The sequence below is a fragment of the Procambarus clarkii genome, chromosome 21 (genome assembly GCF_040958095.1).
Source record: "Procambarus clarkii isolate CNS0578487 chromosome 21, FALCON_Pclarkii_2.0, whole genome shotgun sequence".
Lineage (NCBI taxonomy): Eukaryota > Metazoa > Arthropoda > Malacostraca > Decapoda > Cambaridae > Procambarus > Procambarus clarkii.
In genome coordinates, this window is record NC_091170.1 from 823648 (window position 1) to 841497 (window position 17850).

Sequence of the window (17850 nt, forward strand, 5' to 3'; positions counted from 1 at the left end):
ATATCTGGCGAAAATGAACATCATACTCTCTGACCAAACTAAGTTCCAAAGGGTAACGAAGGACACTACAGCCGAATTAAAAGCAAAGGTCAACAAACTGATCGAAACTGTGAACGCCAAGAAATCCGGACTCCACCTGCCAAAGATCATTGGGGAAAATAAACCTGGATATGCGTATGGAAATGTCAAGACGCACAAGCCTGGAAACCCACTTCGGCCAATCATTAGCCAGATACCCACACCCACGTACAGACTGGCGAAGCGACTCAACGGCCTGCTGACTCCTTATGTTCCTTGCGCCTTCAGCCTGAAGTCTCCAAAGGAATTTGTGGACTTACTGCGGGGCGCACGGGCCACAGGGATAAGAGCCTCGTTGGACGTAGAATCGCTGTTTACCAACGTACCTGTGGACGAGACAATCGGAATGATAGCCGACAGAGTGTATCGTGATCCAGCCTGTACTCCTCTTGACATGCCAGAAAGTATTCTGAGGAAACTACTCCAAGCTTGTACTAAAGAGGCACCCTTCTTGAGCCCGGATGGGCACATGTATAAGCAAGTAGATGGGGTCGCAATGGGTTCTCCCCTAGGTGTCCTGTTTGCAAACTTCTACATGGGTACCATCGAGCAAAAAGTCTTAGTCGACATGAACTTGAAACCGGCCATATACTGCAGGTATGTTGACGACATTTTTACACAGGTACCTGATGTCAGACATCTGCAGGAGCTGAAGGAGGCATTTGAGCAGAGTTCCGTGCTGCGTTTCACTTACGAGACGGAAAAGGATGGGAAGCTGCCTTTTCTAGAGGTAACAGTCATGGAAAAGGGCGGAGGTTTCCACACTGCAGTCTACACAAAGGAAACAAACATAGGAATGTGCCTAAATGCCAACAGCGACTGCCCTGACAGGTACAAGAGGAGTGTTGTTAACGCATACGTCGACCGTGCTCTCAGCCACAGCTCAGAATGGAAGCAAGTCGACGAAGAACTCTGTAGGGTAAGGCAGGTCCTAGTCAATAACGGCTTCTCCAATGGTTTCATCGAAGACATCATAAGAAGGAAAGTGAAAAGCCATGCAACCTCCGAAGAGACAACTAACACAACACCTATATCCCCTATTAGACTATTTTACAGGAACTTCTTTTCCACAGCTCATAAAACAGAGGAAAGGGTCCTGAAAGATATTGTTAATAGAAACGTTATCCCTACAGACAAAAATCAGAGGATACAACTGACGATTTACTATAAAACCAGAAAAACGGCCAGCCTACTCATGAGAAACTCTCCAGACACAAAACAGAACGCTTTAAAAGAGACTAACGTCGTCTATGCCTTCAAATGCCCACTTGGGGACTGTAAGCTCCAAAAAACCCAGTATATAGGCAAGACAACAACATCTCTTTCTAGGCGTTTAACGATGCATAAACAACAGGGCTCCATTAAGGAACATATAATCTCTTCCCATAACCAAACCATCGCCAGAGAAATCCTAGTAAACAACACAGAAATCATCGATAGATACAGCGATAGCAGGCGGCTTGACGTTTGCGAGGCACTACACATCAAGAAGTCAACACCAGCAATCAACAGCCAATTATTGCACAACTATATTCTACCCACCTCAAGACTCCGCTCCAATATAGAAGCATCAAGAAATATGGACCAATAGGCTTTCTACAAACACTTCTATTCAATACCCATTGTTTCTGTTGTCTTGTGTTGATACTTTTAATACCCTATTAATATCCCCTAGTGTTCTGTCTTGTGTTAATGCCACATCACCCTTCCCACCTCACTCAAATGTAATGCCACATCACCCTTCCCACCTCACTCAAATGTAGATATAAAATCAGGGAAACACAAGTTCTAATCAGTTGTGTATTTGTGAAGTCTTTGAAAATGTAATAAGTTTTACGAAACGCGCCCGTGTCGCGTCAGACTAGAAATAAAAATGAATTTTGGAGAAGTGATTTTTGATTTACCTCCAACAGTGAAGCGTAATGTACGAAAGATTGAGAAAATTCGTGTTAGAATTATTAATCTTACTTTTTCGGTCATATTTAATAATATATGTCTACAGGAAAGACTGCTACCCAAATATACTAATATATATATTTATATATATATATATATATATATATATATATATATATATATATATATATATTATATATATATATATATATAATATAAATATATATATATATAAATATTTATATATATATATATATATATATATATAATATAAATATATATATATATATATATATATATAAATATTTATATATATATATATATATATATATATATATATATATATATATATATATTTATATATATATATATATATATATATAAATATATAATATAAATATATATATATATAAATATATATATATATATATATATATATATATATATATATATATATATATATATATTTATATATATATATATATATATATTTATATATATATATATATATATATATATATATATATATATATATATATATATATATATATATATATATATTATTGTGACGATAATCTCTTTCAAGAGAGATTGAGCCTGCTCTTCCCTACACATTTACGTCGTTCAAGTACAAGATACTATATTGAAGATACGTCCACCAGTATCGCCAAACGTTTTGCCCAGGAAGCAAATCGTACCATGCACACCCCGACACACCGGCTACAGCCCGCCGTAACCAGCAAACTGCTCATTCTCCACCTGCCTGTTGCTGATTGTCTGGTGTCTCGCCGCACCTGCACTCACGCAACCACAAGAGTCGACGTCTGGGCCAGCAGCACGCCGTACTCCTCAGAATATCTCTGTGCTCCTTGGAGTTGACATCTCTCGCTAGTAGACTAAGCCTTGGCTGTCGTGTACTAAGGGAGGTGGCAGCTTGAAGCCAGTATTTCCAGCACTTCACTTATTTGATTTATTTTAACTTGCATTCTTGTCTTAGAATAACTTTTCATTGCCAGTAATTTTTCATGTTGTTTTGTTTGTTGACCTGTTTTGAATTTTATGAAATTGTCTTTATTCATGTCTTGTTTTCTAGAGTAATTAAAATTCCATTGTTTATATACTTTGTGTATTGTGTGTCTTCCCATTACCTTACCACAGACGAAAGGACAAACTTCTCTTTTTTTTTGTTATGTGACGAGGCCCTGCCCCCAGCTTCTGAAACAGCCGAACACCAACGCTTTACCGTCACATTACATGGGGGGCCTGTCCGGCAGCTTCACTCAGGTACTGGTACCAGATTGTAAATTTGTGGTAAGCGTATTTGGCTTTGGTAACGTAACTTTTCACTATTTTCAATATTCAATTTTATTTTCATATGGTGCTGTGTGTATTGTGCATTCCGAGAGTAGCATATGGTGAAGGTGAGACAACTTTGGATTACGTGGTGACTGTAGGCCTCAGTCATTCTCTTAATTGGTCATCTCTCCCTCCGTGTTATTACTCGTGTTTACCATCTTTTGTCCCTAGGATATTTCTCATATTTTCGGCAGATCATCATATTGGTACCCTGGTACTGTGGTCTGTCCCCGGGTCAAGTGCACCTAATCTTCTGCAATCTGACGGTAGGAGGATAAAGAGGGCCATAGTTCCTCTCGCACGAACTTTAGTTGCTGAATTGGGACCTCAGCAGCAGTTCTCGTCACCAGTTGACACCTCGCACCCCTACATGTTGGTCAGAGATGATGATATTTACATTGCTAGGGAATTAGCCTTCTTTTTCAGAGCACAAAAGTTCGCTAATTCTGTAAGTATCATATTAATTTCAGTGGGAAAAACTTGCTTATGTCCTATAGAGACTCGGCAAGGTATGCCTACATTCTTGGACTACCTAATTCACTTTTGAGGCAATTAACTGTTTCATTTGTTTTAGAAACTCAGTTTCGCTTATTTAGTAGGATTTTCTTGCCCTTATCCTCTTACATTGAGTACCGGGTACAAGATTTCCTGCGACCTTGATGTATTATTCATTTATCATCTTGAAATTAACATTAATTGTTAACGATTCCACAGGATAGGTACCAGTTGCCACGTTGTCCTGTTTCTGACATTCACCATATCACAACAGTATATTCGTTGTGCATTTATTTGCTAATTTCACCATGTTTCGCCTCCAAGCTTTCCGTGCAGATCCAGCAGGTGAAATAGGAACTTTAAGTCGTGCCAAGAGGACTGAATTACAAACTCTTGCACATGAGTATCAACTAGAAGTTCCCTACCAAGCCAACAAAAATGAAATACATAACCTGTTACTGGATCATCTCTTGGAGGAAGGTAAGATAGACTCTGAAACTCACGAAACTTACTTTACTGCAGATAAAACTAATTTGGCAACGATGAAACTCAAAATAGAGCTTGCCAAGATCGAACGCGAACAACAAAAAGAAGCCCTCGAGCAACAAGGGAAGCAGCTGCCATACGAAAGGAAGAACAAGAACGTGAAAGCGCCCTCAAGGAACGTGAGATTGCAATACCCCGTGAGCGGGAACGAATACAGCTTGAAACAAAACAACGCCAATTGGAAATGCAACGCGACCCTGACAAACAACAAGCAGCTCTGGCTATGGAATGTCGTCAAGTAGAATTCTCTTTGTAAACTACACACCTCGCTCAACGCCAGCAAGCTACTGCCAATCTTCCTGTCAGTTTCAATATCTCACATGCAAGTAAGTTAATGCCACCATTCGTAGAGACAGAAGTTGATGTGTTTTTCACCACCTTTGAAACCCTTGCTAATCAACTTCGTTGGCCTGCCGACCAATGGGCAACCCTACTCAGAGTACATCTCACAGGTAGAGCTGCAGTTACCCTCAGTACTTTGGCGTCTGAGAATGACTACCAGACTCTGAAACAAGCAGTGTTGGACGCCTACCTTCTCTCCACCGAAAGTTATCGAAGGAAATTCCGTGACCACCTGAAGGCAAGTACCACTACCTTTCTCGAGTTTGCTAATACCAAAAGGAGATATTTTATGAAATGGCTGGAAGCAGCACATGTCTCTACTTTTGCAGAACTCGTCAACCTCATGCTAGTTGAAGAATTCTTAAGGCGTGTGCCGCCTCCTGTCCGTCTATATTTAGCAGATAAAGAAGAAACCGACTACCTAAAGTGTGCTAAGTCGGCTGACACTTACAGCCTCATCCACCGGCTGACACCAGAACCATCTTCCAGTAAGAAGTCTTGGTACAGTTACGAGAAAGTGAGTACCGATCAAGCTGGCTCGCAATTGTACTGTAAGTATTGTAGACTCTATGGACATACCATAGATAAATGTGGTAAGTCTCAATACAAAGGAGTACTGAATCCACTAAACCCAAACAGACTCCTCCTAAGTCCGGTAAGCCTGTGATGAATGTTGGTGTTCATGTTAATGATCTTTCTCTTTTCAGTAAACACCTGTATACTGGAACTGTCTCTACCAACGGTTCAAATCCGGAGGGACGTTTCAAACTGAAGATCTTGAGGGACACAGCGGCTCTTCAATCAATTATTTTGAAATCAGCTGCGCCCAATATCGCCTACACCGGAGAAACTGTCTTCATCACTGACCTCACTGCTACCACTCCTTATCCTCTCGCCAGAGTCCACCTGGATTGTCCCTTCGTGACCGGAGAAGTCCAAGTCGCCGTCAGGGAAAAGCCTTTTCCCATGCCTTTCCCATACCTCTGTGATGGATAATCCCATCTTTGAGTATGTTCCAGCAAAGGTTCAAGAGAGTGATGAAGTTTCTCCTCCGGTTTTAGTGACCACCCGTGCACAAGCTGCACGACCACAGCCAGCTGACTCTACTGCTACCGCTGTCCCTCAAGACCCTCAGAAACTACCCCCGAATCTGACCAAGTTGGAGTTCTGTAAGTTACAGAGGGAAGATCTTACCTTGACACCATTATTTTTCCAGGCTGAGACTCAACCTGACAGTATTCCTGGGTTGTTCCTAGAGTACGAGTTGCTCTACCGCAGATATAGACCCAGTAAACTGAAGGAGGAGAACGATTGGGCCAACGTCGAACAACTAGTGATTCCTGCCAGCCTGCGGCCCACTATTCTACACCTGGCCCACGGAGCACTCTCCCACTACGGATTTAACAAGACCTACCATGGAATCCGTCAAGACTACTACTGGCCAGGTATGGTAAATAGCGTCAAACAGTACGTCAAACAGTGTCATACATGTCAGATGGCAGGTAAACCGAACATCTCTATCCCCAGAGCACCACTGACTCCCATACAGGTGCCTGCGGAACCTTTCCACAGACTTATTATAGACTGTGTTGGTCCTTTACCTCGGACCAGTTCAAGTAACGCCTATATTTTAACCATCCTGTGTCCTACCACCAGATTCCCCATAGCAGTTCCAGTAAAGAACATTACGGCTGCTACGGTTGTGAAACACTTATTGAAGATCTTCACCCAGTATGGATTTCCAAGGGAGGTCCAGAGCGACAGTGGCACCAACTTCACCAGTGATCTCTTCAAAAGGACACTGGAAGAGTTCAACATCAAACAGGTATTGTCCAGCCCCTATCATCCTGCTTCACAGGGTTCTCTTGAGCGTAGTCATCAGACTATTAAAGCACTCCTGAAGAAGTTTTGTAATGAAACCTCTAAGGATTGGGATAAGCAAATTGACCTGATAATGTGTATCTTTAGAAGTCTTCCCAATGAGTCTCTAGGAGTATCTCCTTATGAGATGCTCTACGGACGTAAGTGCCGTACTCCTCTCAAAGCTTTCAAAGACTCTCTACGTGATGCCACCTTCAGTGAACATCAGAATGTGCCCCAGTTTCTTCAAAACCTACAACACATTCTAGAGAGGCTCCATAACTTTGCCAAGGATAATCTATTGAAAGCACAGGAGAGGATGAAGACTCATTACGACCAGACCAGCAAAGTAAGGAAATTTAAACCGGGAGACTTCGTGCTTGCTTATTTCCCTATCCCAGGTTCTCCTTTGCAAAACAGGTTTTCAGGACCCTACCGCATCAAGGAGTGCAGAAACAACCACAACTACGTTCTAGAGACTCCAGATAGGCGGCGGAAGACCCAGTTGTGCCACGTCAACCTCCTGAAGCTATATAACGGTACTCCTCCCACTGTCATGATAACATACTCTTCCTTTAAAGAGCCATACATCCACAGTGAGACCTTCCCTGCTTCTCCTCCCGAAAGCACTGACACGGAGTCAGCGCTTTCCAATTCGGAAATCCTAACTGATCTTCACAATTATTTTCAGGACAATCATAGTGCACCTCTCATCAAGATCTTCAAAGAACATCAGGAGTTGTTCCGAGATGATCCACAAGAGTGTAATGTTACCCAGCACGACATCCAACTGCTCCCCGACACCCGGCCGATTCGTCAACCCTTCTACCGAATCAGCCCTAGCAAGAAGGAAGTCATGCGTGCTGAGGTGCAGTACCTCTTGGATCATGGACTGGCTACACCTTGTGAGTCCCCCTGGGCCTCACCCTGTATCTTGGTGCCAAAACCCCAAGGTAAGGTGAGACTTTGCACTGACTACCGTAAATTAAATAATGTGACTGTCAAGGATGCATACCCCTTGCCAAGGATAGATGACATCCTTGACGCCATTGGTAATGCCCAGTACTTGTCCCAAGTGGACTTGCTTAAGGGGTATTACCAAGTGTGTCTAACAGAGCGAGCCAAAAAATATCTGCCTTTATCACTCCCTTTGGACTTTTCAGATATGAACGCCTTCCTTTCGGACTATGTAATGCCCCAGCCACCTTTCAGAGAGCTGTCAACCGCGTCATCCAGGGCTTGGATAACACCTACGCCTATTTGGGTGATATCGTCATAGCATCCAACACCTGGAGCGAACATCTGCTCCAGCTGCAACGACTGTTCACCAAGCTACTGACAGCCGGCCTCACCATCAACCTGGGCAAGTCCACCTTTGCCAAAGGTAAAGTGCGTTATCTGGGTCATGTAATTGAGAGTGGCAGCCTAGCTCCGTTAGACACACACACTCAAGCCACTACGCTGCTTTTCCTTATTCTCATATCAGATACAGACAAAAATACAAGTCTCAGCTTCGTATCATCCTTTGCAGATGACACAAAAATCAGTATGAAAATTACCTCGGCTGAGGACATTGAAAAACTTCAAGCTGATATTAATAAAGTTTTCGACTGGGCATCAGAAAATAACATGATGTTTAACAGTGATAAATTCCAGGTACTCAGGTACGGTAAAAATGAGGACCTTAAACATAATACAGAGTACAAAACACAATCAAATGTACCCATAGTAGGAAAACAGCATGTAAAGGATTTGGGAATAATAATGTCTGACGACCTAACGTTTAAGGAGCATAACCAAGCAAATATTGCGACAGCCAGAAAAATGATTGGATGGATTACGAGAACTTTCAAATCCAGGGATCCCATCACAATGGTTGTACTCTTCAAGTCACTTGTGTTGTCTCGTCTTGAGTACTGCTCAGTACTCACTTCCCCCTTCAGAGCAGGAGAGATTGCCGAAATAGAGGGAATACAGAGAACATATACGGCACGCATAGACGCAATAAAGCACCTAAATTATTGGGATCGTCTCAAAGTCCTCCAAATGTACTCACTAGAAAGAAGACGAGAGAGATATCAAATAATATACACCTGGAAGATACTGGAGGGCCAAGTACCAAATCTACACAGTAAAATAACAACGTACTGGAGTGAACGACATGGAAGAAAATGTAGAATAGAACCATTGAAGAGCAGAGGTGCCATAGGCACAATCAGAGAACACTGTATAAACATCAGAGGTCCGCGGTTGTTCAACGTCCTCCCAGCAAGCATAAGAAATATTGCCGGAACAACCGTGGACATTTTCAAGAGGAAACTAGATTTATTCCTCCAAGGAGTGCCGGACCAACCGGGCTGTGGTGGGTATGTGGGCCTGCGGGCCGCTCCAAGCAACAGCCTGGTGGACCAAACTCTCACAAGTCGAGCCTGGCCTCGGGCCGGGCTTGGGGAGTAGAAGAACTCCCAGAACCACATCAACCAGGTAACCAGGTATCAACCATCCAGCATTATCCACAGCCTACCACCAGGAAGCAGCTCCTGCCCTTCCTTGGTCTTGCCTCCTACTACCGTAGGTTTGTGAGAAACTTTAGTACGGTAGCAACACCATTAAATACTTTAACCAGTCCCAAGCAACGGTATAATTGGACCATGCAGCGAACCGTTGCTTTCGAACAACACAAATTCCTCCTCTGTTCTAATCCTTTTCTCGCCTCGCCAGATATCACCAAGCCTTTCATCCTTCATGTCGACGCCAGTGGTACCGGCATCGGTGGTGTCCTGATGCAGCAACGAGGCGAGGAGGTTCTACCTGTCAGCTACTACAGCTCCAAGTTGAAACCCCACCAGAGGAACTACAGCACTATGGAGAAGGAGCTACTCTCCATCGTCCTGAATCTCCAGCACTTTGCTCCATACCTACAAGGTGCCAGGTCTACCACCATCTTCTCAAACCACAATCCTCTCCGCTTCTTACATCAAGCCCAATTCAATAACCAACGTCTTCTACGATGGGCTTTATATCTGCAAGATTTCAACCTGGAGATCCGCTATATCAAGGGTTCTGACAACATCATAGCCGACGCCCTCTCCAGAGTCTATGAAGTAGAAGCAACTCCAACTATCACTCTACCACATGAAGACGTAACTTCTTCCAGAACCGCAGGCTTCGGGGGAGAGTTGCGACGATAATCTCTTTCAAGAGAGATTGAGCCTGCTCTTCCCTACACATTTACGTCGTTCAAGTACAAGATACTATATTGAAGATACGTCCACCAGTATCGCCAAACGTTTTGCCCAGGAAGCAAATCGTACCATGCACACCCCGACACACCGGCTACAGCCCGCCGTAACCAGCAAACTGCTCATTCTCCACCTGCCTGTTGCTGATTGGCTGTGTCTCGCCACACCTGCACTCACGCCACCACAAGAGTCGACGTCTGGGCCAGCAGCACGCCGTACTCCTCAGAATATCTCTGTGCTCCTTGGAGTTGACATCTCTCGCTAGTAGACTAAGCCTTGGCTGCCGTGTACTAAGGGAGGTGGCAGTTTGAAGCCAGTATTCCCAGAACTTCACTTATTTGATTTATTTTAACTTGCATTCTTGTCTTAGAATAACTTTTCATTGCCAGTAATTTTTCATGTTGTTTTGTTTGTTGACCTGTTTTGAATTTTATGAAATTGTCTTTATTCATGTCTTGTTTTCTAGAGTAATTAAAATTCCATTGTTTATATACTTTGTGTTTTGTGTGTCTTCCCATTACCTTACCACAGACAAAGACAAACTTCTCTTTTTTTTTTGTTATGTGACGAGGCCCTGCCCCCAGCTTTTGAAACAGCCGAACACCAATGCTTTACCATCACAATATATATATATATATATATATATATATATATATATATATATATATATATATATATATATATGTATATATATATATGTATATATATTGTTACGATAATCTCCTTCAAGAGAGATTTCGCCTGCTCTTTCCTATCGTCATGTTACTTCAGTACATCTACAACATCTAGATACTACAAGCAAGTGTAGTACATATTTAGTCAAATACGTTTTGCCAGGCGCAAACGTATCATACACTCGCTCTCCACCTTCCCCCTCCATCGTCGCCGATCACCAAACTAGCATTTCCAGCCTGCCCGCTTCTGATTGGTGAATCGACGTCTGCACCACTGCACTTCTGCTCCTCAGCGCCATCTACTTAGCCGATGTCTGGGGCTGTACCAGCCATTAGAGTTAGAATATCCTGTACTCTCAAGCTGAAACAACTATCTGATATACGCTCTGTCTATTAGTGGATGTTCTCAGCACGCGCTTTATTCTCACCACCCGTTAATTTCATTTTGTCTTTATCCATTTTAGAGTAACGTAACCACTATATTATTTTGTTATTTTTTTAATTTATAATCTTGTGAGTTTGCACTGTACATAGCCAAGGAATTGTCTTATTTATAATTTGTTTTCAATTTAATTAAAGTTTCATTGTTCATACTATTTGTTTTGCTTGCTTTGCCTTACTCTGCCACAGGACACAACAGCTACGCAGTTATCTTTTTTTTTTATTGTGATAGGCATTGACACCAGCCATTGGGAGGACTGCAGAACACCTACACTTCTTTTTTCCATCACATTTAATGGGGGCCTGTCCGAGGGGCCTCATTCAGGTACTAGTACTAGAACATCAATTTGTGGTAAGTGTACTTGGCTTTGATACAGTTGCTTTCCAATATTTTCAATACTTTTAATATTTATATGGTGCTGTGTATTTTGTGCATTCCGAGGGTAGCATACTGTGAGTGTTGGATAACTGTGGATTACGTGGTGACTGGAGGCCTCAGTCATTCTCTTAATTGATCGTCCATCCCTCAGTGTTATTATTCGTGTATTCCACCCTTTTTTTTGTCCCTAGGATCTTTCTCAAATTACGGCAGATCATCATTTTGGTACCCTGCTACTTTGATTTGTCTTCGGGCCAAAGCACCCTATCTTCTGCAATCCGACCACAGGAGGATACAGAGGGTCATAGTTCCTCTAGCACGGACTACGCTGTTGAGTTGGGACCTCAACAGCAGTTCTCGTCACCAGTTGACACTCGCACCCCTACACGTCGGTCAGAGATGATATTTACTCAGGTAGGGAATTAGCTTTCTTTTTTTAGAGCACAGGGACCGCTAATTCTGTAAGTATCATATAATTAAAGTAGGAAAACCCTTGCTTCTGTCCTACAGAGACTCGGTAAGGTATCCCTACATACTTGGACTACCCCTTTCACTTTTGAAACAATTAAAAGTTTCATTTGTTTTAGAAACTATCGGTTTCATTTATTTAGTAGGATTTTCTTGCCTTTATTCTCTTACATTGAGTACTGGGTACAAGATTTCCTGCGATTTTGATTGACTAATCATTTACTATACTAATATTAACGTTAGTTATTAACGATTAAATTTCCACTGGATAGTTACCAGTTGCCACGTCATCCTGTTACTGACACTTACAATATCACAAGTATATTCGTTGTACACTTATTTGCTATTTCAAAATGTTTCGTCTCTCAGCATTTCGTAATGATCCAGCAAGTGAAGTAGGGAACTTAAGTCGTGCCAAGAGGACTGAATTACAAACTCTTGCACACGAGTATCAACTAGATGCTCCCCCTGGAGCCAACAAAAATGACTTGCACAATATTATCTTGGATCACCTCTTAGATGAAGGAATCATAGACTCTGAAGCTCACGAAAAATATTCTATTGCAAATTGCTCTGGCAGCTATGAAGTTGAAGCTCGAACTAGCAAAAATCGAGCGGGAACAACAAAAAGAAGCTCTCCAGATACAGGAATGAGAGGCTGCCCTAAAGCGTATCCAACTGCAAGAACAAACTGAATATGAGAAAGAAGCTCTACAACGAAGAGAACGTGAGACTGCCCTAAAGAAAGAAGAACAGGAACATGAGGCTGCCCTACACCGTGAGCGGGAGAGGGAACAGCTTGAAGCAAGAAAACTTCACCTGGAGATGCAAAGTGAGCACGATAAACAGCCAGCTGAGAGTGTTCTAGCATATCGTCGACAAGAACTCACCTTGGAAACTACACACCACACTCAGCGCCAACAAGCTACCGCTAGTCTCTCAGTAAGTTTCAATGTCTCCCATGCAAGTAAGTTAATGCTACCATTCGTTGAGACAGAGATAGATGTGTTTTTCACCACTTTTGAGACCCTAGCTACAAAACTTAGCTGGCCTGCAGATCAATGGTCTACCCTTCTCAGAGTGCATCTCACAGGTAGAGTTGCAGTTACTCTCAGTACCTTAGCGTCTGAGAATGACTACCAGACCCTGAAGCAAGCAGTTTTAGACGCCTACCTTCTCTCCACCGAAAGTGGAGAGAAGGTAGGCGAAAATTCCGTGATTATCTAAAGGCAAGTACCACCACCTTTTTAGAATTTGCCAATATAAAGAAAAGATATTTTATGAATTGGCTGGAAGCAGCACATGTCTCTACATTTTCAGAACTCGTCAACCTCATTCTAGTTGAGGAATTCTTTAGACGTGCTCCCCCTTCCATCCGTTTATATTTAGCAAACAAAGAAGAAACCGACTACATCAGATGTGCGGCTGACACCTACAGCCTCATACACCGGCTAACACCAGACCCACCTTCCAGTAAAAAGTCTTGGTATAGTTATGACAAAGTGAGTACCGATCAAGCGAGCTCCCAATTGTATTGTAAGTATTGCAAGCTCTATGGACATACCATAGATAAATGTGGAAAAGCTCAATACAGAGGCTATAGTGAAACTCCTAAACCCAAACCGGCTCCTCCAAAGTCCGGTAAGCCTGTGATGAATGTTGGTGTTCCTGTTAATGATCTTTCTCTCTCTTCAGCAAACACCTGTATCCTGGAACCGTCTCTGCCAACAGTACAGATTCGGAGGGACGTTTCAAATTGAAGATCTTGAGGGACACAGCTGTTCTTCAATCAATCCTTTTGAAATCAGCTGTGCCCAATATCGTCTACACCGGGGAAACCGTCCTTATCACTGACCTCACTGCTACCACTCCGTATCCACTCGCCAGAGTCCACCTGGATTGTCCTTTCATGACCGGTGAAGTCCAAGTCGCCATCAGGGAAAAGCCTTTTCCCATGTCTGGAGTGCAACTTCTCCTGGGCAATGACTTGACTGAAGATCTGCAACCTTCCAACCTGATCATCATGGACAAACCCCAGGTGTGTGACTCTGTAGTGGACAACCCGATCTTAAAGTATGTTCCAGCAGAGGTTCAGGAAAGTGATGAAGTTTCTCCTCCGGTTTGGTGACCACCTGTGCACAAGCTGCACGACCGCAACCAGCTGACTCTACTGCAACCGCTGTCCCTCAAGACCATCAGAACCTACCACAGAATCTTACTATGCTGGAGCTCTGTAAGTTATAGAGGGAGGATCCCTCATTAACACCATTATTCTTCCAGGCTGAGACTCAACCTGACAGTATCCCTGGGTACTTCCTAGAGAATCAGTTGCTCTACTGCAGGTACAGACCCAGTAAGCTGACGGAGGATGACGATTGGGCAAATGTCGAACAACTAGTGGTTCCCACCAGCCTACGGCCCGACTATGGTTTCTCACTATGGTTTTAACAAAACCTATCACGGAATCAGACAAGACTACTACTGGCCAGGTATGGTTAAAGACGTCAAAAGTTACGTGCAACAGTGTCATACATGTCAGATGGCAGGTAAACCTAACATCCAGATTCCCAAGGCTCCTTTAATTCCCATCCTGGTGCCTGCGGAACCTTTCCACAGGCTCATCATAGACTGTGTTGGTCCTTTACCCCGGACCAGTTCTGGCAACGCTTATATACTAACCATCCTGTGTCCAACCACCAGATTCCCCATAGCAGTTCCTGTAAAGAACATTACTGCTGCTATGGTGGTAAAACAACTATTGAAGACCTTTACCCAATACGGATTTCCACGGGAGGTTCAAAGTGACTGTGGCACCAACTTTACCAGTCATCTCTTCAAGAAGACACTAGAAGAGTTCAACATCACTCAGATATTGTCCAGCCCTTATCATCCTACTTCACAGGGTTCTCTTGAACGTAGTCATCAAACGATTAAATCATTCCTAAAGAAATTTTGCAATGAAACCATGAAAGACTGAGATAAACAACTTGACATCATCATGTGTATTTTCAGAAGTCACCCAAATGAGTCTCTAGGAGTATCTCCTTATGAGATGCTCTACGGACGTAAGTGCCGTACTCCTCTTAAAGCTTTTAAAGACTCTCTACGTAATGCCACCTTCAGTGACCCTCAGAATGTGCCTCAGTTTCTTCAAAACTTAAAACACATTCTAGAGAGAGTACGTAAATTTGATAATGACAATCTACTGAAAGCTCAAGAGAGGATGAAAACTCATTTGGACCAACGCAGCAAAATCAGGAAATTTAAACCAGGAGACTTCGTGTTGGCATATGTTACTATCCCAGGTTCTCCATTGCAAAATAAGTTTTCAGGACCATACCGCATCAAGGAGCGCAGAAAAAACCACAACTACGTTCTTGAGACTCCAGATAAGCGGCGGAGGACCCAGTTGTGCCACGTCAATCTACTCAAGGAGTATAAAGGTATTCCTCCCACTGTGTTAATGTCACTCTCCACTTTCAAAGATCCATACCTTCACAGTGAGACCTACCCTGCTTCTCCTCCAGAGAGCTCTGACTCTGAGTCAGCGCCTTCCAACTCGGAAATCCGTAATGATCTTCCTAAAAATTTACAGGACTATAATAGTGCTCCTTTGCTATGTTCTGATCCCATTCTCGCCTCTCCGGATATCACGAAGCCCTTCATCATCAAGGTTGACGCCAGTAGTACCGGCATCGGAGGCGTCCTACTACAACAACGAGGCGAGGAGGTTCTTCCTGTCAGCTACCATAGCTACAAGTTGAAGCCTCACCAGAAGAACTACAGCACTATCGAGAAGGAACTCCTATCCATTGTCCTGAATCTGCAACATTTTGAACCTTACCTACAGGGGAATCGGTCTAATACCAACTACTCGGACCACAATCCCCTGCGGTTCCTACAACAGGCCCAATTCAGCAATCAACGTCTTCTATGCTGGGCCCTGTACTTGCAGAATTTTAATCTGGAGATCTTCTACATCAAAGGTTCGGACAACATCATAGCCGAAGCCCTCTCCAGAGTCTTCGAGATAGAGACAGCTACTCCTACCTCTACACCAGCTACTGAAGTAACTTAACCCGTAAGAGCAGGCTTCGGGGGGAGAGCTGTTACGATAATCTCCTTCAAGAGAGATTTGGCCTGCTCTTTCCTATCGTCATGTTACTTCAGTACATCTATAACATCTAGATACTACAAGCAAGTGTAGTACATATTTAGTCAAATACGTTTTGCCAGGCACAAACGTATCATACGCTCACTCTCCACCTCCCCCCCTCCATGGTCCCCAGGACAATATGCAACTGAAAACTCACACCCCAGAAGTGACTCGAACCCATACTCCCAGGAGCAACATACCAGTACATACGTCTTGTACATACCAGTTGCGTTGCTCCTGGGAGTATGGGTTCGAGTCACTTCTGGGGTGTGAGTTTTCAGTTGCATATTGTTCTGGGGACCATTCAGGCTTGTTCGCATTTGTGTTCCTCACGTGTGCCCCAAAGAATGAGGTGATTTGGTAAAATGCTATGCCCAAGATTACTATCCGAGTGCCGGCGGTAGGGTGGTTCAAATAGCCTCGGCTATCACCTCATTATGTCCGGTCGTGATGGTCAAGTGGATTAAGGCGTCTTGTACATACCAGTTGCGTTGCTCCTGGGAGTATGGGTTCGAGTCACTTCTGGGGTGTGAGTTTTCAGTTGCATATTGTCCTGGGGACCATTCAGGCTTGTCCGCATTTGTGTTCCTCACGTGTGCCCCAAAGAATGAGGTGATTTGGTAAAATGCTATGCCCAAGATTACTATCCGAGTGCCGGCAGTGGGGTGGTTCAAATAGCCTCGGCTATCACCTCATTATGTCCGGTCGTGATGGTCAAGTGGATTAAGGCGTCTTGTACATACCAGTTGCGTTGCTCCTGGGAGTATGGGTTCGAGTCACTTCTGGGGTGTGAGTTTTCAGTTGCATATTGTCCTGGGGACCATTCAGGCTTGTTCGCATTTGTGTTCCTCACGTGTGCCCCAAAGAATGAGGTGATTTGGTAAAATGCTATGCCCAAGATTACTATCTGAGTGCCGGCGGTAGGGTGGTTCAAATAGCCTCAACTATCACCTCATTATGTCCGGTCGTGATGGTCAAGTGGATTAAGGCGTCTTGTACATACCAGTTGCGTTGCTCCTGGGAGTATGGGTTCGAGTCACTTCTGGGGTGTGAGTTTTCAGTTGCATATTGTCCTGGGGACCATTCAGGCTTGTTCGCATTTGTGTTCCTCACGTGTGCCCCAAAGAATGAGGTGATTTGGTAAAATGCTATGCCCAAGATTACTATCCGAGTGCCGGCAGTGGGGTGGTTCAAATAGCCTCGGCTATCACCTCATTATGTCCGGTCGTGATGGTCAAGTGGATTAAGGCGTCTTGTACATACCAGTTGCGTTGCTCCTGGGAGTATGGGTTCGAGTCACTTCTGGGGTGTGAGTTTTCAGTTGCATATTGTCCTGGGGACCATTCAGGCTTGTTCGCATTTGTGTTCCTCACGTGTGCCCCAAAGAATGAGGTGATTTGGTAAAATGCTATGCCCAAGATTACTATCCGAGTGCCGGTAGTGGGGTGGTTCAAATAGCCTCGGCTATCACCTCATTATGTCCGGTCGTGATGGTCAAGTGGATTAAGGCGTCTTGTACATACCAGTTGCGTTGCTCCTGGGAGTATGGGTTCGAGTCACTTCTGGGGTGTGAGTTTTCAGTTATATATATATATATATATATATATATATATATATATATATATATATATATATATATATATATATATATATATATATATATATATATATATATATATATATATATATATACACTAGTATATTTTGGTAGCAGTCTTTCCTGTAAACATATATTATTAAATATGACCGAAAAAGTAAGATTAATAATTCTAACACGAATTTTCTCGACCTTTCGTACATTTCTTTTCACTGTTGGTGGTAATTCAAAAATCAATTCTCCAAAAATCATTTTTATTTCTAGTCTGACGCGACACTTGAGCGCGTTTCGTAAAACTTATTACATTTTCAAAGACTTTA